The 22533-nt window shown below is 42.8% G+C and overlaps 2 long non-coding RNA genes across 3 annotated transcripts in view; one reads left to right on the plus strand and one right to left on the minus strand.

The window, feature by feature from the left end:
- The window catches only part of LOC120371687, a 100647-nt gene that overhangs the window by 20841 nt on the left and 57273 nt on the right, over positions 1 to 22533 (plus strand). The gene's annotated exons all lie outside the window — the stretch shown is intronic.
- Positions 13279 to 18253, minus strand: LOC120371686. Of its 2 annotated transcripts, XR_005584525.1 has the most exons (4): positions 18186 to 18253; positions 15930 to 16029; positions 14914 to 15066; positions 13279 to 14022 (listed from the first exon to the last, which is right to left on the minus strand). It is a non-coding gene; the product is annotated as an uncharacterized LOC120371686 (long non-coding RNA). The 2 variants fall into 2 exon arrangements; XR_005584524.1 differs by lacking the exon at positions 18186 to 18253 and having other exon boundaries at positions 15930 to 16066.

Here is a 22533-nt window from a genome sequence, read left to right on the forward strand (position 1 = left end):
ATACTTGCAATTTGTAACTCACTTAAGAAATTATTACAGTAATTACAACTTGCTCTGAGGCTTAGGTGTCATTTGTGGCTGATAGCAGGGTTGGAGAACTTGACAAATTAAAGGATTAGATTGGTTGAAAAGTGAGTTAGCAATTTTTAATTAGAATTTTAACTCTTCTCTCTTTTGAACCACTGATTATGCAGTAAAGGAGCCAGGGGCTAATTTTGTACATTTTCCACAATCAAAATGTCTATAGCAACACCTTTTATCAGTTCTGTGATTGGTTTTCTAAATGACGATTTTTGTACCGCTCAGATATGAATGAATAAGTACCTGAAACGTGGTACTGTGTTTTAAACTGAATATAAGATCTGTGAAACCAGGGTAGCTTGAGGGGAATATTTTACGTTTGGGAATTGGAGTCATGAGCAGGAAAACCAAGAGGTGACCAACCTTTTCTGCTTCAGCAAGCTCAGAGATGGTACATTTATGTTAAGAAATGATGTATCCCTTTACCCAAGCACTAAATGTCTATGGCAAAGAAATAATCAAAGGAATCTTAACTGGAACCAGCTAGTTTGAATAGGCACCTAGTAGGATTTTCAGCAGTACTTATGTGCCTAACTCTAATTGAAATGGATGGGAATTTAGGTGTCTAGATGCTGTTATAATTTCCATTAGCTGCCAAAATACTTTAAAAAAAAATAAAATCTAACACTAACTAATTTTATGCATTTTCTTTCTGTCCCCAGAGTGCATGGCCAGCGTAATACCCATTTAACAACATCCCTTTAACAACTGTCCTTGCTACCCTAGAATTTCCCTTTGTAAAAACTTCTGGTATGTTCAATACATTTTAAAGTGATACTCATAAATTCATATACCTTTTCTGCCTGATTGGAGAGAGAAATTGATTGATTTTACATATTTATTAAATAGATCTTAGCAGGATGCACACACCTGCTTCACTTGGTTTCATTTACAATATGGTCCTTGTTGCAGTTAGTCATTAAATGGAAAATACTGTATGAAAGCCCACATTGGTTTTGTGCAGTGAACAAGATAGATGACATAGACGAGATTTACAGTATGAGATGGTTCTACAAAATAAGAAAGGGGGAGCCAAGCTGATTTTTGTCATTGAAGTTAAAATAGTATGTGTGTTGTTTACAGATTTTTCACATTAACCCAACATCTTCCACATTTTTTAAACATAAATATTAGGCTTAAATATTATCAGTGATGTGTGACTGATGCTCTTTGTTCCTTTGACATCTGAAAACAAAAGAGCATGATCCAAATCCTTCTCTAATTAAATCACTGTGTCTAGACCTTGGTTTCTCACGTACTACTGTGCTTTATTGTGGTGTGTGTGTGTGTGTGTGTGTGAGAGAGATTAAATGCCCATTCCTATAACTCTGCACAGGGTTTCCTTGTGCTCTTTTGTTTCCCCCATGAGACTTACCAGAGGGCTCCAAGTTAAAGACCTAATAATGGAAAATGATATGAATTCAGAAACGAAACAAATACTTGTATTTGTGAGCCAAGTATCCAGCAATGTATGTAGCCATTTATGCTACAGGTACTGTTTTTATTAGGTCTTCTTGAGGCTGGAAGTCCTCATTTGTGTGTAATATCATGTCTCCAATCTCTTGGGATGTTGTTATAGAACATCTTCAAGGCACTTTCATCAAGCAAGGGCTCATATTGCACAATTTGTTCTGAGAGTCTAAAGATAACATTTCTCTCCTAATTGGAGGAAAAAAAGTTATGCCACCAATAGAGTCACTAAGTGACATCCAAATAAGTAGCAAGTAAGGACCTCATGGTCAGCGTAAATAGAATCTGCATAGAATTGCTTATCTTCTGTGCAGAAGCAAAATGGATAATTGCAGCATTATAATGGAAACTCTCTGGATTTTATTTGATCTCCAGAGGCCCACAAAACACAGTATAACAAAGGAAATGTGTACAGCCCTATCAAATACATATGAAAAATACATTTAAAGTCATGGGCCCACTTGGGCAAAGAAGCAAAGTAGGAGAGAAGCTAATTGTGATCAGTATATTTTTGTTTCTGTAGTGCATGCTTTGGACAGTACTGATAACAGAAAAAATTCTTCCACTATCTAGGGAAGGAATCTTTCTTTTCCAAATGCTGTGGCATGTAGGGTCCAGGATTTGGCCCATTTAAGAAGTAAAGCCAAAGAATGAGTTGTTTCCCCCACCCTCTTGAGGAAAAATATAGTAAGGTCAAATGTAGAACAAATGGAACATCTAAATGTCTTCTGAATCAAAAAGAACCACAAGCCAGAAATTTTATACTGGGTGCTGCAAGTGATACCTTTGAATTGAGGTGTTTAGTCATTAATTCTCAGAGCATAGACCACTCTTTTTTAAAAGACAATAACTTTTAGAATATCCCTTTCATGAGTAGTTTTGTACCATGACTAAATTTGTCCACTTACAGTAAAATGAGAGAAGTGAGTTTCTGTTTCAAAACTCAGTGTTTTCATTTTTTTATGCATGCAATCCCTACCTTACGGCTGGGCTGAAACCCCAACCTTCCAATTATTTATACTCATGATATCCTGTAATGTAGGACTATCTTGTGGCCTGGGCTGCACAGCCACCCAGGGTCAAAATGGGATGTAGGACCCCAAACAAAGCACGGTGCGGCCTCCTTGAACTTTGGGTGCACATGCTGCACGTTTGCCACCTCCCTCCTCCCCCTTGAGCAGGTGGGTAGGAAAGGACTGGCCACTCTCCATGCACTAGCCAGCATGACTGAGACAGTGTTGGGGTGAAGATAGCAATCTATTAGTGCCAGACTGAAACAAAGGGGGTGGAGGTCAGGGAAAGAACTGTCAGAAGTACTTCTTTCCTTATGCTGTTCCTGAGGTGGAGTAGCGAAGTGCTGCCCTTGATGCCGGGCAGAGTATATTGACATAAACTAACTCATAATAATTAGACACAAGGGAAAAGAACATATTGTATTTCGCTTGAAAGCTTTGAAGCTAGTGAGTATTTTAGAGTATTGAGAGTTATTTGGGTTGTCAATCTGCCCATCACATGGAAGAGCATATATGACATTGGGGTTTCTCTGTGTATGTGTGTGTGTGTGTATATATATATATATATATATACATATATATATATATATATTACTTATTGCACTTGTATGGCAGAAAACCTTTCTTTGGAGGATCTTAAAGATTTACAGGATTTAATGGAGCCTTGCATCACCCTTGCAAAGTTGGTAAATCTTATATTCCTTTTACAGGTCGGTAAACTGAGGGTCAGAAAGGTGAGAAGACCTAATAAAGGTGATGCATTGATTAGAGTGGCAAAGATGGGTATAGAACCCAGGATTCCATTAATCTCACCATTACACAACATTGCAACCTGGGAAGACAGTAGTATGTTTTAATAACTCTTGACTCAATTTCAGTAGTACTGATTCCCAGGAAAATTCATAATATACAAAATCCATCCATGCATGTTAAACAGGGCTGCCCAGGGCGGGGCAAGTGGGGCAATTTGTCCCTGGCCCTGCAGGGGCCCCGCGAACCCTGGCCCTGCAGTGGTCCGGGTCTTTGGTGGCATTTCGGCGGCAGGAGGCCCTTCAGTGCTGCCGAAGAGGAAGAGTGACTGAAGGGCCCCCTCAGCCGCCGAAATGCTGCCGAAGACCCGGACCACCGCTGGGTGAGTACAAGTGCCGCAGCTCCCCTGCTTTGCCCCAGGCTCCCTGAATCATCTGGGCAGCCTATTGTTAAATGACATATTTACATCCCCAACATATTGGTTTGGGGCTACTCATATGAACAAGTACTATTTAATGTGAGTAAGGTTATGTCTACATTACATTACAAATGTTGTAGTGATGCAGCTAAAGCACTGTAGCTATGCTGCTGTAGTGTTGACATTTGCTACAGCAATAGAAGGGGTTTTTCCATCACTGTAGAAAAGCCACCCCTTTAAGAGGTGGTTGCTAGGCGGTCAAGAATTCTTCCATTGACATGGTGGTGTCTATACCAAGTCTTAAGTCAGCTTAACTATGTTTATTGTGATGTGAATTTTTCACAGTCCTGAGTGATGGCTGACCTAAATTGTAGGTTTAAACCAGACCTGAGAATTACAGAATAAAGACCTAATGTGTATCAAGAGGGTGCTACAGATTTTTATTCCGTAATGACAGGTTTCAGAGTAGCAGCTGTGTTAGTCTGTATCTGCAAAAAGAACAGGAGTACTTGTGGCACCTTAGAGATTAACAAATTTGAGCATAAGCTTTCGTGGGCTACAGCCCACTTCTTCGAATGCATGGAATGGAACATATAGTGAGGATATAGATATAATATATATATACACACATACAGAGAGCATGAAAAGGTGGGAGTTGCCCTACCAACTCTAAGAGGCCAATTAAGGAGGGGAAAAAAAGGAGGGAAAAAAACAACAACAACTTTTGAAGTGATAATCAAGATAGCCCAGTACAGACAGTTTGATAAGAAGTGTGAGAATACTTACAAGGGGAGATAGATTCAATGTTTGTAATGGCTCAGCCATTCCCAGTCCCTATTCCTTAATGTAATCTGCAAAAGAAGTAGTAATCTTAATACATGATTTAATAGAAGGTGAGATTTTATATAACAGTGATAGCTGAACAAAACAAAAAGTGAATGTTAATGTTTGCAGTTTACTGACAATGAATGAGCTACAGAAGGGGTTTGTAGTAAACAAGCAGTCAGACAATCCTTTGAGCTTTCTTTATTGTTTATGCATAGCTTCTTTAACACTCACCATGTTAACTCCCTTATGCTTCTGCATCACAAAGCTAACTAGAGGAGCTCTCTGCAGGAATTCAGCAGTCAGGAAGAAAGTTTGAAAAGATTAGGGCTTAAACAAGGAGTGTTTAGGTGATGAGGCTACAATAGAATATTTTAGACAGCACACACTCCAGGGTGCCAACTACAAAGACTGAGCAACACAGTGTGCTCAAACTAAGATACATTAAAAGGAACAAGATGATTTAAGTAGTGGATTTTCTAGCTCTATCTTAGACGCTATAGTAATAGATGCTATAGAAAATCCTAAGAGATTCCCAAATAAATCTGCCTGGCAAAGTCCCTAGCAAACCCCACGGAATTTCATATTTACCCTGTAATATATTAAATTAGGCAATCAGGTATCACTTATTTCCTGGGTATCCCTGGTCTAACTTTGGTCAGTGCTAGCACCTGATTTCTCCACTGATGGTCCTGGTCCATGTCTTGATGATGCACATATTTGTCAATGGGACACATTCTTGGCTCCTGAAGATAATTCAATGAGGTTGCCTGCTGAAGTATTACTCTTCTCACCTGAAAAGCAGATAGGCCCAGAAGAAATTCTTATAAGAGTGATGCTCATTATCTTAAACATGTTATGTTTTATTGCTGCTGAAACATACGTGTTCTAGAGTCAGACCTTATAGCTGTGGGATGAGAATAAGCAGATCAAATAAACACTGCATACATTTTATAGTAGCATCCAGCCTGAACTTCTTTTCTGGTCAGTCAGTACTAGCAGATTTTCTCCAGGAAACAATCATCTGAAACATAACTGGAAGACACAAGATGATGCATTTTGATGAATAAGTAGCTGCTGTAAGGAAATTGTATAGACCTTTAGTGGTAATGCTTAGTATTGCACCTTTTGAGTGCCTTGAAATAACTACTGCCTTTTTGAATTCCAGACTATCTTTTCAAGACATCGCAGCAGATATGTCTTAGCTTGACAGAATATTCTGCTTCAGTATTTTACAGTGGATGTACTGTTGTGCCATAATGGTGTCTTGTACACTAGAATCAAGAGTGATGCCTTAATTATTGAAACAGTTCCCTCTACCCCCTGACCCTGCACACGTGTGGTATTCTGACAAAATCAGTGCATGGTGAATTTCACTGCACTTTAGGATATTTAGTCATTGAGGCTAGTAGCATCAAATAGGGCATATCCTACTGCCTAATCCATAGGTGTTTTGTCTGAGTAATGAGTGTGGAGTGCCTTGCACTGGGTGCTGTGTGGGGCTGCAGTGCTCTGGGGGCATGATGCCTTCTAGAGCTCCTGTGTGCATGGGAGGAGTACAGTCCCTGCTGCTTGCTTTGAAAAGGCACCCCCTATACTTCCCTTGTATGGATCCAGTAGTGCTGGCTAAGTAAAGGTGGCAGAAGGCCATAGCACTTGCCTTGCCTGGCTCTTCAGAGATGCTAATTAACAGCATTTAAGGTGCCAGCCTGATTTTGCTCCTTAAATGTGGGGACTTTAATTGTGCCTGGCCCCTACATGGCAGCCCAAGAACAAGCAGGGGATACTCCTTGCACTCTCTGCCTTGGCTTGTGCACCTGCTCACAGTTGGGCCATAGATTATCTAGCATTAAAATAACATTGCTATAGTCATTACGTTGGGGTCATTATTACCATGTTCACACCATTCATAGCCATTAGTAGTAATAGCAGCACTAGCTGTATTTTTATCAGCAATTCCAATGACCTTTTATATTTTGTGCTAAAGCTGCAATCACTCTCATTAACAGGACCCTTAAGATGTGTTGTGTGCTGGTACAAATTCACTGCCTCATTTGTGTTAGTACATGGGTTTGTTGCAGTTCTTTGCTTGACTTCTTTTACCAGTTCTTTTCTGAAGTTGCCCATTTCCTGTAGCATTAGCTTCTTCAGTAAGTCCTCCTGTGAATAATGCCCGTTTTCTCCAGTGCTGGTTGGCTTTAGGTTGTGGACCTAATATAGGAGCTATTTCCAAAGTCATCATCTTTTCATATTTAGTAGAGGGATTCCGCCTCAAAATGACTGACTTCTCTTAGATTTAGGGTAACATTTTTAAAGGCTCTTGTTTTGTTAAAAATGGGGTAGGTATTTAGTGTCCTAAGTCTCACTGAAAGTCAGTCTTTGAAGTACCTAAATCACTTTTGAAAATGAGATTTAGGCACTTTTGAAAATGTTACCCATGGACTTCAAAAGCAAGTCTAGTTTATAGACATCCCGCAAAATTGCCTTGATTCACTGCTAGGTGAATTCCAGAACTTTGGCCACAAAGTTTAATAAAGCTTTGTATCTTACATTAAATGCTAAGGTCTGATCAGATGGCCACACAGTGGAATTTGATGGAACCTTTCAGTAGACTGAAAAACAGCTCCTATTTTTTTTTTAGTAGTATGAGGGTATGTCCAGGGACCTCCAGGCAGATCTTGTTAGAATCTCTGTCTGTTTTTGTATATTAAATTTTTAAATGAAAGAGAGCAGCCTCCACCGAGAAGGTAAAAACTAAAAGATGACTGTGACATTCTATACCTTGGGGGAGCATGCTGTAACCCCCATATTCTTCATTTTCATATAATCGTGATCTTACATATAAAGCATGCCTTATAAAGTTATTGGGAAGAGGTTATGATCTGCTGAAAGTCATTTCTCTATCCATATATGTATATCACTAATTCATATGAAGTTATGAGACTTGTGTAGTATAGTTGTCACTAAACTAAAGATGTGGGAATCAGCCAGATACTAGCTCAGCCAGATACTGATCGCAGCGGCCCAGGAGCCGGCCAACAGGGCTCCTAACAGGGGAGTTTGAGTGGGAGTTCCCATTGGAGGAGCCAGGTATTTTGTGTTTGCGTCTGTCTTTGGGGTGCTTGTGTCTCTCTCTGTCGGGGCAGACTGCTGAGCCCTGATTAGGGGGCGGAGCTAGGCGGAGGAGGGGGCCTATAAAAGCGGCCACCCAGCCAGGCAGCGGCACAGCTGCGAGCAGCGGCATGGGAGCCAGCGACTAGGGCTGCTAATAGGGGAGTTTACAGGGGGAGGCGGAAGGGGGCGGCACCGTGCTTCCCGTGTTCCCCAGGTAAGAACGCCGAGCGAGGCTGAGACAGCAGCAGCCATGAGCCAAGCAGTGGAGGATACACCGAGGATGAGAGCATGCAGCAGCTGCGGTATGTACATTGTTCTAGCGGGGGACCCAGAACAGTACTATGTATGCATGAAGTGCCGCCTAATAGAGCTGCTGGAGGAAAAGATCCAAGGCCTAGAGCTGCAGGTAGAAACCCTGGTAGAGCATAGAAGGGGGTTCGAGCAGCTGATGGAGCAATGGCAAGCAGTGACCGAAGGGGAATGCCCAGGAGTACAGGGGGAAGCAGGGGCTAAGGCTAGTGAGGGGGGACCGCCGGATGAGGAAGATCGGCGGTGGAAGCATGTGACCGTGAGAAGCAGGCCGAGGAAAAAGGAGAGCCAGTGAGGGAGAAATAGAGCTAAGGAACAGGTTCGAAGGTCTGGAGAATGAGGAAGGGGTAAAGCAGGTGGTAGCTGACAGTGGGAGGCCAAGGAAAAAGAGAAGAGCGGCTAGTCCGATAGAAAGAGGGGAGGAGTCTATGGAGGTAGCACCAAGTGTGGGCCAAGGGAGGATACAGGATGGCTTAACGGGAACCACAAGGAATGATAGGAATGGAAGGAGCTTGCAACCAGGGGGGACGGAGGATAGGTTAGAGGACCGCACTGTCCCCAGGCAAAGGCAGGTCTACGTGATTGGGGATTCCATACTGAGAAGGTTGGACAGGCCTGTGACCAGGGCCGATCCGGAGAACAGAAGGGTGTGCTGTCTACCGGGCGCTAAAATACGGGATGTGGACCTGAGGTTGAAAAGGATCCTAAGAGGAGCAGGTAAGAACCCTTTGATCATCCTTCATGTAGGAACGAATGACACGGCTAGATTCTCGCTAGAGAGGATCAAGGGAGACTATGCCAGGTTGGGTAAGACGCTCAAGGAAATTGAGGCTCAGGTGATCTTCAGTGGGATTCTACCTGTCCCTAGGGAAGGGCGCCAAAGGGGTGACAGGATCGTGACGATTAATAGTTGGCTGAGGGAGTGGTGTTACAAGGAGGGCTTTGGGATGTATGGGCACTGGGAGGCTTTTGGGGACAGACAGCTGTTCTCACAGGATGGGCTCCACCTAAGTAGGGAAGGAAGTAGACTTCTAGGAGGGAGGCTGGCTCATCTGATTAAAAGAGCTTTAAACTAGATACTGGGGGGAGACGGTTGGGAGAGGTCCAGGTGCTCTCCACGCCAAATTTATACATTGGGAGTGAGAACAACAGGATAACAACAGATATAGCCAGAGGGGGACGGTTAGGTGTAAGGAAGAGGGGGGGGGGCGGATACTAGATCGACAGGTCATACTGGTAGTACTGTGTCCCTACCAAGTTGGGTGAAAAGGGTGAGAGGAGCCAAACAGCAAAAATTAGGATGTTTGTTCACCAATGCGAGAAGCTTAGGTAACAAAATGGAGGAACTGGAGCTCCTGGTCCGGGAATTGAAACCGGATATCGTAGGAATAACCAAAACATGGTGGAACGGTAGCCATGACTGGAGTACAGGTATGGAAGGGTATGTGCTGTTTAGGAAAGACCGATGCAAAGGTAAAGGTGGGGGAGTAGCATTGTATATCAATAATGAGGTGAAATGTAACGAAATAACTAGCAATGCAATGGATAATACAGAGTCTGTTTGGGCAATAGTCACATTGGGGAAGAAAACTACTAGAGCCTCCCCTGGGATAGTGATTGGGGTGTGCTATAGACCGCCGGGATCTAGCCTGGATATGGATAGAGAGCTCTTTAATGTTTTTAAGGAGGTAAATACTAATAGGAACTGTTTGATCATGGGGGACTTTAACTTCCCGGATATAGATTGGGAAACAAATGCTAGTAATAATAATAGGGCTCAGCTTTTCCTAGACGTGATAGCTGATGAATTCCTTCATCAAGTAGTTGCTGAACCGACGAGGGGGGATGCCATTTTAGATCTGATTTTGGTGAGTAACGAGGACCTTGTTGAGGAAATAGTTGTAGGGGACAACCTTGGCTCGAGTGATCATGAGCTAATTCGTTTCAAAATAAATGGGAGGATAATCAAAATTGCATCTGAGACTAAGGTATACAATTTCAAAAGGGCTAATTTTACTAAATTAAGGCAACTAGTTAGGGAAGTGGATTGGACTAACATATTTAGGGATCTAAAGGCAGATGACGCTTGGGGTTACTTCAGGTTGAAGTTGCAGGAGTTGTCAGAGGCATGTATCCCGAGAAAGGGAAAATGGCTCATAGGTAGCAGTTTTAGACCGAGCTGGATGAGCAAGCGTCTTAGAGGGGTGATTAAGAAAAAACAGAAAGCGTACAAGGAGTGGAAAATGGGAGGGATCAGCAAAGAAACCTACCTTATTGAGGTCAGAGGGTGTAGGGAAGCAGTGAGAAAGGCAAAGAGCCGGGTGGAGATGGACCTAGCGAAGGGGATTAAAACCAATAGCAAAAGGTTTTTTAGCCATATAAATAGGAAGAAAACCAAGAAGGAAGAAGTGGGACCGCTTAAAACTTTAAACGGAGTGGAGATTAGGGATAATCTTGGAATGGCACAATATCTGAATGAATATTTTGCCTCGGTCTTTAATGAGGCTAATGAAGGGCTAAGGAATAGTGATAGAGGGACTGATGGGAATGAAGATATGGGGGTAGACATTACGGTATCTGAGGTAGAAGCCAAACTTGAACAGTTAAACGGAAGTAAATCGGGGGGCCCGGATAATCTTCATCCTAGAATATTAAGGGAATTGGCGAGTGAAATTGCAAGCCCATTAGCGATGATTTTTAATAAATCTCTAAACTCGGGGGTTGTACCGTTTGACTGGAGATTAGCTAATATAGTTCCTATATTCAAGAAGGGGAAAAAAAGTGACCCGGGTAACTACAGGCCTGTTAGTTTAACATCTGTAGTATGCAAAGTCATGGAAAAATTTTTAAAGGAGAGAGTGGTTACGGAGCATGAGGCCGATGGCAACTGGGACAAATTACAGCATGGATTTACGAAAGGTAGATCGTGCCAAACCAACCTGATCTCCTTCTTTGAGAAAGTAACAGATTTTTTAGATAAGGGAAATGCGGTGGATCTAATATATCTTGATTTCAGTAAGGCGTTTGATACGGTACCGCATGAGGAATTACTGGTTAAATTGGAAAAGATGGGGATCGAAATGAAAATCCAGAGGTGGATAAGGAGCTGGTTAAAGGGGAGACTGCAGAGGGTCGTATTGAAGGGGGAACTGTCGGGTTGGAGGGGGGTTACCAGTGGAGTTCCTCAAGGTTCGGTTTTGGGTCCGATTTTATTCAATCTATTTATCGCTGACCTGGGAACCAAGAGTAGGAGTGGGCTGATAAAGTTTGCGGATGACACCAAGTTGGGAGGTATTGCCAATTCGGAAAAGGATCGGGATATCCTCCAGGGAGATTTGGATGAGCTTGTAAACTGGAGTATTAGTAACAGGATGAAATTCAATAGTGAGAAGTGTAAGGTTATGCATTTAGGGATGACTAACAAGAACTTTAGTTATAAGCTGGGGACGCACCAGTTGGAAGTAACGGAGGAGGAGAAGGACCTAGGAGTCCTGGTTGATCGTAGGATGACTATGAGTAGGCAATGTGATGTGGCCGTTAAAAAAGCTAATGCGGTCTTGGGATGCATTAGGCGAGGTATTTCTAGTAGGGATAAGGAGGTGCTAGTCCCGTTATATAAGGCGTTGGTGAGACCTCATTTGGAGTATTGTGTGCAATTTTGGTCTCCCATGTTTAAGAAGGATGAATTCAAACTGGAACGGGTACAAAGAAGGGCCACTAGAATGATCCGAGGAATGGAAAGCCTGTCATATGAAAGGAGACTTGAGGAGCTCGATTTGTTTTCCTTAACCAAAAGAAGGATAAGAGGAGATATGATTGCACTCTTTAAATATATCAGAGGGATAAATACCAGGGAAGGAGAGGAATTATTTCAGCTCAGTGCTAATGTGGACATGAGGACAAATGGATATAAATTGTCAGTCAGGAAATTTAGGCTTGAAATTAGACGAAGGTTTCTAGCCATCAGAGGAGTGCAATTCTGGAACAGCCTACCGAAGGAAACAGTGGGGGCGAAGGACCTCCATGACTTTAAGATTAAGCTAGATAAGTTTATGGAGGAGATGGTATGATAGGATAACGGGCTTAGTCAATAGGTCAATTAAGTGCCACACTGGTAATTAGTACAATGGGTCAATGATAGGATATTGTTAGCCTTTTTCCAGAGGGTATGGCTGGAGAGTCTTGCCCGCATGCTCGGGGTTCAGCTGACCACCATATTTGGGGTCGGGAAGGAATTTTCCTCCAGGGTAGATTGGCAGTGGCCCTGGAGGTTTTTCGCCTTCCTCCGAAGCATGGGGCAGGGGTTGCTTGCTTAAGGAGTGGGTGGATCGGCTTATGTAGCCTGCATCTTGCAGGAGGTCAGACTAGATGATCATAATGGTCCCTTCTGATCTTGAATTCTATGATTCTATGAACAACCATTGTCCAGCAAGGGAGCTACAATGCAATGACTCATCTGCATGTGGCCACACCAGGGGAATTGCTCAGCCTTGCTTGGAAAGACTCAGTAATGCTCACCTGGCTCTGAAGTGGGGGGATGAGCCAAGAGGGAAGAAAGGACATGATAAAAGGGAGAGACATTTTCCATGCTCCCTTTCCCTACATCTACAGACACCACCACCACCACCAAGTGACTGAAGCGCTGATCAAAGCAGAGAGCCTGGCTGAAGTGTTAAGATCAGCTTAGAATGCGTTTTGCTTTTATTTCATTTGACCAAATCTGACTTGTTGTGCTTTGACTTATAAACACTTAAAATCTACCTTTATAGTTAATAAATTTGTTTGTTCTACCTGAAGCAGTGCATTTGATTTGAAGTGTGTCAGAGACTCCCCTTGGGATAACAAGCCTGGTACATATCAATTTCTTTGTTAAATTGATGAACTCATATGAGCTTGCAGTGTCCAGTTATGCCTGCTGGATGCTGCAAGACGGAGGTTCCTAAGGTTGTGTCTGGGACCGGGGATATTGGCTAGTGTCATTCGCTTGCAAGTAGCTGGGCGCAGCTTACATGCCAGAGGCTGTGCATGAACAGTCCAGGCATGGGGGTTCTCACAGCAAAGCAGGGTAAGGCTGGCTCCCAGAGTCAAGGGTTGGAGAGGCCTAGCAGATCACTGGTCCAGATAACACCGGAGGGGAACGTCACAATAACATTTATTTACAGAGATTTATACTAGAGAACAGCTCTATACAAAATAGGAAAAGGAAAGCTGAACAAGATGGTTGAGCTAACAAGATGGTTGAAAGAACCAACCCCCAACTGTAACAGCAGGGATATCAATTTAATACGGTACCATAGTTCTGTTGAATCACCAGTGATAGTCATGCCTGTCTAAAGACAAAGCAGGATTATTTTACAACCCCGCTTCACCTTCCAAGAAATTTAAAAGAATATCTTACTGAAGATTTGGAAAAGCTACTTCTTGCTAGCCTCACAGCCATACCTGCAGCTTAACCTGCTAATTGTGCTCTGGGAGGTGTGGTTGAGTGTCAGACCTAAGAACTCAGCTCTTTGATCTACCTATTAGATGAACCTTGGATTTTGCTTCCTTCTCCTAACTTTCTTTCACACTAGGTTGTCTTTTTCTTCCTCCTCCCTTTCCTACCTCCCCCCACACCATGGAAACCTTCGAGAATCTGCATCCGATATGTTTCCTTGGCACGAGAAGAGCATAACGTTCTATGGCACCTGGCCATTAAAATTCACACTAATCAGCAGCAAATGTTACCCCTTCACTTCAACTTAAGCTGTATAATGATCCTATCATGCCAATGAGATTTAAGACAAGTCTGCCAGTTTGGCTTTTGTGAGTATCTGCATTTTTAACTCATTGGCTCAAAGTGATTCCACTGTAGAAACCTTGTATATTCTTTAAAATAATAATTAATTAAAAATACTTCCCTAGTATTTTACTACTTCAAAGTACTGTACAAGTAGTAATTAATAAATACTAACATAATAAGAAATCTTGATTTAGTTCCTCTTTGTTGAAGCTGGTGAGCTATACTTCATTGGTCTCCATTAGAGATTTCAGAATTTGTCCCTGTAAGAAAGAATACATTAATCATACTGATATTTAAATGGTCAGCAACAGTGAAAACTTATGTAATGTTAAACTTGCCTTAATGGCATGTCACCAGAGCCAAAAGTTTCGTTTCAACAGTTGGTGGTGATTAATTTGCTAGTGAAACTCCACGTAGCATGCTATTGGGATAGATATATGTTAATTCAGATCATTTAGCACACTCCAGACTGGTGCTTCTCAGAGCACTTATTCAATTCCTAAGAAAGGAGCATGGGCTAATAAATTAAGCATAGGAACCTCCTTGGTTCTAATCTAAGATCTTTTACTGACACCCTTCTGTGGCTTTGGCAAGTCGCTTAACTTCTTCGCCTCATTTCCCTAATCTGTAAAATGGAGAGAACTACTTTACAGGGCTGTTGTGAGGATTAATTAGATAATATTTGTAAAGTGCTTTGAATATTAATAATTCTCCTTAAATATTGTATGCAGCCTTACAGCTGAAGATTGTAAACATTAAAGAACTAAGTTTGACAATGTGAAGTGAAGCAGTATTATTATTCCTGTCCTGCTGGCTAGAGTGCTTTGTGACCTTGAGTAGACTGTCAAGACTCAGGGTAGACTGTCAAGAAGCAGGGCAGAGACCCCGAACTGGTTGTTTGTTGGATAACTAGATTTCACCAACCTAGTGACAGGTGTAAGCTCCTAAAGCACTAATCTTATCATGGAGTCACAGACTATCTCCTTAGGCATTCCGGTCTGTCTTGCCACCCAGGCAAGCTGGACTTCGTGACAGTTGGTTGATATACACCAAAGATCACAAAATATTCAGGTTGCTTCCAGTACCAAGAGACCAGCCACTTACCCCAGGTCAATCCGTACCTTTGATCTCTCACCAAAGTCAATGCTTACCAGGGATAGCTCTCTTGGCTCCCAGATTTAACTCTAAACTATCCTTCCACCCATGAAGTGGAATGTGGTATTTTATCTTCTGTCTTGGATAACGACCCTGTTGTTCAGGGTGAAATCTTCCCCTGCTTCCACAGCTGTGGCAGTGCAACCTGTCTTGGGTTTAAAAGGGTAGTTTTAAAATGTTGCACACCAAGTAATTTGGATTTTAAAAATTACTAAAAATATTTAGTTTAGAAAGAGAAGAAAAGGCCAGCTCCTATTAATTGTTTCTCTTACTGCCAACTCAAGGATATGTGTTTAATCACAGCATTTCTTTTATATACGTTAGGTGACACCATGATCAAGACCAAGCAAAATAATCCGTTATTAGCCCTGGCTCTTTTATTATTAAAGAAAACATTTAACAAAACAACACAAAGGACAGAATACAACTGATAAACTGGTGACGGCCATTGCAATCTCTTCTGCTTGTCTTTCTGTGGAGAGCTTTACTGGTGATTACTCCCTTGAGAGTGAGCTGTCTCTGGGGATGCTTTTCTCTTGGTAAATTAAGACCCAAGTATTTTATTTTCAAAAACTATTGTGACTCTATTCTTTAGTATGACCTTAGACAACTAAGAATGTTTATAGATAGGCAAAAGTATTTTGTTTCAGGGCAGGTGGACCTGTTGGTCATTAATAAATAATCAGTCAGTAGGCAGAGTAAGCAACCTTAACTAAATCCTGTGAAACCAAGAAAAAATATTTAAATGAGTTACTTACAATTAGCCCTTTTAGGAGCTGTCTTAAGAAAGATCAATTACAAATATTAAGAATTTTAAATCCAGTTACATTCCACTGTTTCTGTTTCCCAATGTTTAGCCTGTCTCCTCTAGTGGAATACACGGTCTAACCACTTGGTGATTAAGGAGAAACTGTTAGTCTTAAGTTACAATAGCATTTCAGTATTCCAACAACATTATTACAACAGTTTTAAATCTAATCGCTTGGGAGTGACTTAGTTAACTTCCTCTCACCAATCCGTGTTGAAGTCTTGGGAAGAATTTCCTCAGGTTGGTTTCTTTTTGAGTCGTCTCTGTTTTTCTTATCTCACTGTGGCAGCTGGCTTGTGAAGTGCTGTGTTTGAGCAGAGTAGCAGAGGGTGTGTGTGAGGGGTTCTTACTTTAGAGTTTTATTACCCATCTTTTTCCTATTTTAGTGAAATTATAGGAAAACACACCTCTTTCAGGCTTATTTAGATTCACAGCTGGTTGCTGACACCCTTTCATTGGCTTCAGGCCTTCAGGGTTGGCTTAGGTGACACTTTCAGATCCTTAATATGCAGTCTGTTTAATGAACATGCAGCATTTCTTTCATTGCCTTTGTTCATCTTGTGGGAGGAAAGATCCAGATAACTCTGAAAATTAGTTTTAACTCTTTCATTTAATTCAGCTGAGTTTGAGATAGTCTTTCAATTTTACTACAGTTTGACAGGAAGTTAAATTCTATTTTCAAAAAGTCCAAATACTCCTGTTTGTTCAGAAATTTTTAGTTTTCCACATAGGTGCCAACTTGCTGTGTTCCTTGACTGTGCCCTGCCCTTGCTCTGCCCCCTCCCCCCAGCGCCTCCTATACACCGCTGAACAGCTAATTCACTGCAGGCGGGAGGTGCTGGCAGGGAGTGGGAGGTGCTCATCAGTGGGGCCTGCCGGTGGGCAGGATCCACTGGGGGTGGGGAAGGGGAAGGAGATGTTCGGTGGTGCTGAGCACCCACAATTTTTTTTCCGTGGGTGCTGCAGCCCCAACATTCCCACAGGGTCAGCGCCTATGGTTTTCCAAATAGTCTTTTTAAATTAAATAACTCTTACAAAGTCTTTAGCTTAAATAATTAAAAGTTGTTGACTTTGGGGAGAGGTTTATTTTCTTCTGGATTTGGTTGCAGGCTTGCTTGTGCGCTGCCAGTACTTAATTAATTCTCCATTAATATAAATATTCTTTACTTAAATCACTTCTTAGACTAGTTTATCAAAGTCATTAGAATCTACGTTGGTACATAAAGCTTTTTACCATTTACATAGCAATGTCATTGGGTGCTATATTAGGAGCTTTGCATTTAGCCAGTTTGCATTTTGCAAAGGTATTTGTTATTTCAACATGTAAGAAATAAACAAAAGTTTTAAACATCTCCAAGTACACATGGGTATTTTTTTAAGAACATAAGCAGGCACAAGGCACAAGAACACAAGGATAAGCATTGCTAGAGTCCATTTTACCTAGATGTATTCCTCTAATTAAAACATGAATATTTTGCATGGTCTGTCATCTTAATGTTTGCTTGTCCTTGGGAGAGAGAAGCAGAAAACTTCTGGAATGTCTTTGATTAGCTTTTTTTTTTTTTTTTTGTAGCATAACTAGCTAAACAGGTATTATTATATTTTCAGGCATTCTGGCTGTAACATTCTTAGGGCTGCCTCTTAATACTCAGTAAAGATACAAATGAGTTTGTAATTTCTTAAAAATTAAGTTATAATAATTGTATCAATTATGAGGACTCTTCCACACACCAGTATAGTTCTATTGTGCAATGGGGACAAGCATTTTTTTTTTGTGGGGCGGGAGGCTGCACTGAGGTGTACACCTGTGTAGTGAGGCGGCCTGACTCCCGGCCGCACCTGAGAGAGATGATCCAGAACAGCTGCCACAGTGGGTGGAGCCACCGCTGCCTGTCCTCAGCACCGCCCCCCCCCACCCCCGGAAGTCAAGGGGTGGGACAGGAAGTATAAAGGTCCAGGCCCAGCGCTCAGTTGCTGCCCGGCGGCTGGAGAGGACAGACGCTTCTGACCGAGCTCCTGCTGGACTGAGCCTTCCCCGAGCCCGGTACCCTGAGGAGGACTGGCCGAGCCTTCCCCGAGCCCGGTACCCCGAGGAGCTGCCCGAGTGTCCCCCCGACCCGAGTCCAGAGGAGCAGCCCGACCTATCCAGCCCTCAGTACACCGAGGAGCCCATGGTGTGGGACCCCGCTGCGGACACCAGCGATGAGCAGGTACCCATGGAGGGGGAGATGGGAAGTAGCCCGGGGGTAGCTGACCCCAGTCTGGCTACCGCAGATTTCGAGCCGATGTCGGTGTGTTGTGGTCAGGACCCCACCGACACAGCAGCAGACTAACTGCCGTTGTTAGGGCCCCGGGCTGGGACAGAGTGGAGTGGGTGGGCCTGTGTCCCCCCTGCCACCCCACTCACGGGTGGCAGTCTCCCCCTCACACCAGCGCTCAGACATAGAAGTCTGGACTTACCTGCTGTTTGCTCAGCTCCTGCCTGAGGACCTGAGCCCTTGAACTACTGCTTGTTGCCCCACCCTGACCCAGGGCTTGGGCTTTACTGACTTTGTTTGCTCAGCCCCTGCCCGAGGGTCTGAGCCTCTGAACTATTGTTCATACGTTCATATTGTTCATATTGTTCATATTGTTCAAATATTCAAACGAGAACACAGCCTCTGGCATGTTAGAACAATGTGGATCCGGCAGTTGACTTAGAACTGGTGCGGACCAGGGGAATCCGACTGAACTATTGTTGTTGCTCAAGCCCCTGCTGGAGGGTCTGAGCCCAGAACTGCTGTCAGTTGCCCCGCCCTGACTGAGGGCTTGGGTTTAAATTACTGCCTGTTTGGCTCAGCCCCGCCTGAGGGTCTGAGCCCTCAGACTACTGTTTGTTGCTCCGTCCTGGCCTAGGGCTTGGGCCCCACTGACTGTGTGTTTTTCTCAGCCCCTGCCTGAGGGTCTGAGCCTAGGAACTACCATTTGCTGCCCTGCCCTGACCTAGGGCTTGGACTTCAGAGACTGAACTGATTACATGGCCCCGCATAGTGAGGCGGCCTGGCTCCCGGCCGCACCTGAGAGGGCCGAGCCTCAACACTGGACCCTTACAACCTGTTACATGGCATTGATCTTTGTTCTCTGGGAGTTCATGCATGGAAATGTGCAGCAGTAGTTGGGAATGGTTAGTGTGGGTAAGAGAGGGTGGGACTGAACCCCGTAAGGGGACTGACATAGGCTCTAAGGAATGGCTCCACAGCGTCTCTGTCATTTGCAGTGGAAGATTCCTGTTTCTCGGTGCTTAATTTGTGCCTCAAGGCTTGGTAGTTCATAGCCCTGGCACCTCTGGGCTTGTCGGATCAGTTATGAAACTAAAAAAATGGCTTGAGCCCTGGCACCTCTTTCATTACAAATTAAGCACTGCTGTCCCCCAACTTATGTGGATCTGTTGGTGCTCAGCCCAGCTCCTCAGACTGATATTCTGGGCCTCATAAGCACAACTTGAACCGTATTTTCGCAGCTTCCTATTCTTGAATAAGTTAGGTCTGGGTTTGTATTCTAGTATTGAAAATCTTCCATGATATAAAGAGCTGAATTGGGTGGCTTAAAGGACAGTGTAGAGAGTGTATGATGAAAAATTGTTGCATTTGCTAAACAGCCTTAGAATATGCAAAGAGTTTTCCAGCATTGAGTTGCACAGTTTTTATTTATTTAGTTGAATGGATGTCTGGAACTATTATCTGTATTGAATTATTCAGCTTGGCATCCTAGCCGGACATGTAAACTACTGCTCAGATAAAACTGAAATTTATCCTGCATCAGGAAAAAAAAGGGAGACAGGAAAACCATACTTTAATAAAAAGAAATTCCCTAGTGCCCAAGCATGCTTATTATATTTTTGAGATTCCTTCTCATATTGTGCCTTCCAGTTATTCACTGTAACAAAATAAATAGAAACTAACCCTATTTCCTAATTTATTTTGCTTTTATCTGCAGTATTTACAGTGTATGTGGCTCTCTATACCAAAATGTGTTCTAATCACAAGCTTAGAAAACGCTAAACAAGGAGGGGGTGTGACACAACACAAATAAGTTTCTTGAACTGAAAACTGGAGTAAAAAAGCAACCAACCTTAGTTTTTTAGTACCAAGAAAAAACAAAAAAAAAGACTACCATCAAGAGGAGAATTGCTTGTTTTTCATTTCCAACATCCCTGTGTCTTAAGAAGCTACTGAATATCTTGACTGTATAGCTGCATCTGGTAGGTCAACAAAATCAATCTGTCTTGAAAAAATGAGGGGGAGGACAAATAAAAACCATCTTTTCATTATTTACATGTTTAGAGGGACAAAGTACAGTGTGCGGGATGTTTGTGTATTATATGATTTTTGTTCTGTTTGGATAGCACTCATTAGAGAACTCAGTCAGGTCAAGACAAGCCTTTCTGGCCCCTTGGTCCCAAATCTAATCAGAACTTCAGAAAGGCAAAATGATTCCTGAGTTCAAGCACCTTATGTTTTTTAGGACGTAAGCAATGTAATAGCAATGGTCATGGTTGAAGGTCCATATAACATGACCTTCTTTCAGACATAGCCATATATTAATAATTTTTAAAACACTTAATATGCTGGACTGTTCCATCTGATTGATTTGTCTTGGCTGTCAAAGCAAGTGGTGTCCTCCTAGTCTTCCTTTGCATTAAATATTGAATAGGTTATTTATTAGCTCCCTCCTTTTTTATTTTGCTTAAAAACTGGCCACTTTGCATGTGCAAATTAGAGAGCACAATATCTGTTTAAAGAATCATCTTGGAGAAGCATAAACTGTTTCTCAGTGAATAAAGGCAGAAATGTGGAAGTTTTCTCTTTGTCATCAGTGGAGGTCGACAATATGTTCGTGTGCTGTACGAAAACATAGTTAAGATCTTTGTCAGCAAGGGATTTGCTTGGTCAATGGACGCAGGAGAGAGAGTCTGTATCTGCTATACTTCTACAATGGCTAGTTATTGCTGGTGACTTTAAGATATTTGTTCTGGAAAACTTAATGGAAGTATCACCAAGTATCTAAGCATATGCCCAGGCCCTAGTTCTGGTCTCATATTGGTGAGACTCCAAAGCAATTCCACTGAAATCAATGGCGTTAAACTGGCATAAATTGAGATCAGAAAGTATCTAGAACAGGTACAAATTGCCTATGCTGTTTGCACCCTTAGCTCCAGTTATCTATGAAGAATTTATGGAAAGGGCACTACTACGAAAACAATGTCCATACACCACTTTACACTAATTGTATTCTCTGGTTTACCCTGTTCTTTCTGTTGAGAGATGAATTCATTGGCATTGCTGGAAAGGATGCAAGTTCCTTTTGAAAGATGTCAGCAATGTCCTTCACTATAATAAAGATTATGATTATGACTATTTTTAGCATGCTGTAAATGAACTGAGATATACTGCCCCTGTCTCTTGTCACTGCCCAAAGTCTCGGCTTCTCAGAGACTGGTGTGGCATAGCACCATGGCAATAGGAGACACTTGTATGCACCTATATTCCCCCTTGGTGGTCCACCAAGGGCACTCACTGTTAGGGTTCTGCGTCCCCAGCTGTCACCTCTCTTGGGCGGAGAGTTGCATCTCCCTCCCTCCTGACTGCAGTTTTTCAAGGTTGCACAGTTCGCTTTCTACACTGTGAATTCCCCAGCAAGTCCAACTGCCTAAGCAAACCTGTTTTGCTTTCTCCTCAGAGACTATAATAAACAGTATAATTGCCCACAGTTAAGTTACCACACAACTCTTACTCCTAAGGTGAGAACATTACAGTGAAAACATTAAAAGAGTAAAAAAGCCTACACACATGCCTATAAGTTTACTGGAGATCATTGTAATTCCAACAAGAGCTCTGGCCAGTGAAAAGTCCTTCAAACTCCAGAAAATTCATAGCCTCCTTGGCTCAGAACAAGCATTCCCATGAATCTGAGAGTTCCTTTTTTATCCAGTTTGGCATAGGTGTTGACTTACTCAGATCCAGAGGGGGCTTGACCCCCGCTTCGCCCTGGCCTTGCCTGCAACCCACTTCCTTCTGCTCCCTCCCCCATCTCTTCCTGCCCCTTCTCCTCCCCCTCTCCACCAGTGCCTACTGCACACTGCAGAACAGCTGATTGCGGCAGGCAGGAGGGACTGGGAGGGAGAGGGAGGAGCCAACTGGCAGGGCCGCTGGTAGGTGGGAGGCATTGGGGGAAGTGGGATGAGCTGATCTGCGAGGGCTGCTAGTGGGTGGGAGGCGCTGCCCCACAGGGGTGCCAATGGGTGCTGAGCACCCACTATTTTTTCCATGGGTGCTCCAGTCCAAGAGCACCCATAGAGTCAGCACCTATGCGGTTTGGGTCTTTAATGTGTTCTCACGTAACAGGTGATCAACAGATAAAAGGTCCCCTCCTTATCACAAAGATTCAAAGGCTGAATTCTTGCATATGCAGCCATGTTTATATCTGCATACACCTCCCCCTGGAGAGTTCCTGGGAAATCTACTTAACTTTAAAAAGTTTACATTGTATCAAATTATCTTTTGAAGCTCATAACACTTCACAGGGTTTACATTACTCAGGTCTCCTCTCTAGAGAGGTTACGTACAATTCCATAATACATAAACATTCGCATTTTAATACAATGTGCTGCTAAGTTACTGAAACTTAATTAAAGAAGGCTTGTCCAGGATACTGCAGGAAATTGGCATATCTTTCACAGTAAGTTTTGGTTTTTTTGTTCTTTCCTCCATCTGCTTTCCAGATTCCTTCTATGATCACCACTACCTTAGATTCCTGGGACAATAAAGAT

The sequence above is a fragment of the Mauremys reevesii genome, linkage group 9 (assembly GCF_016161935.1).
Source record: "Mauremys reevesii isolate NIE-2019 linkage group 9, ASM1616193v1, whole genome shotgun sequence".
Taxonomy (NCBI): Eukaryota; Metazoa; Chordata; order Testudines; family Geoemydidae; genus Mauremys; species Mauremys reevesii.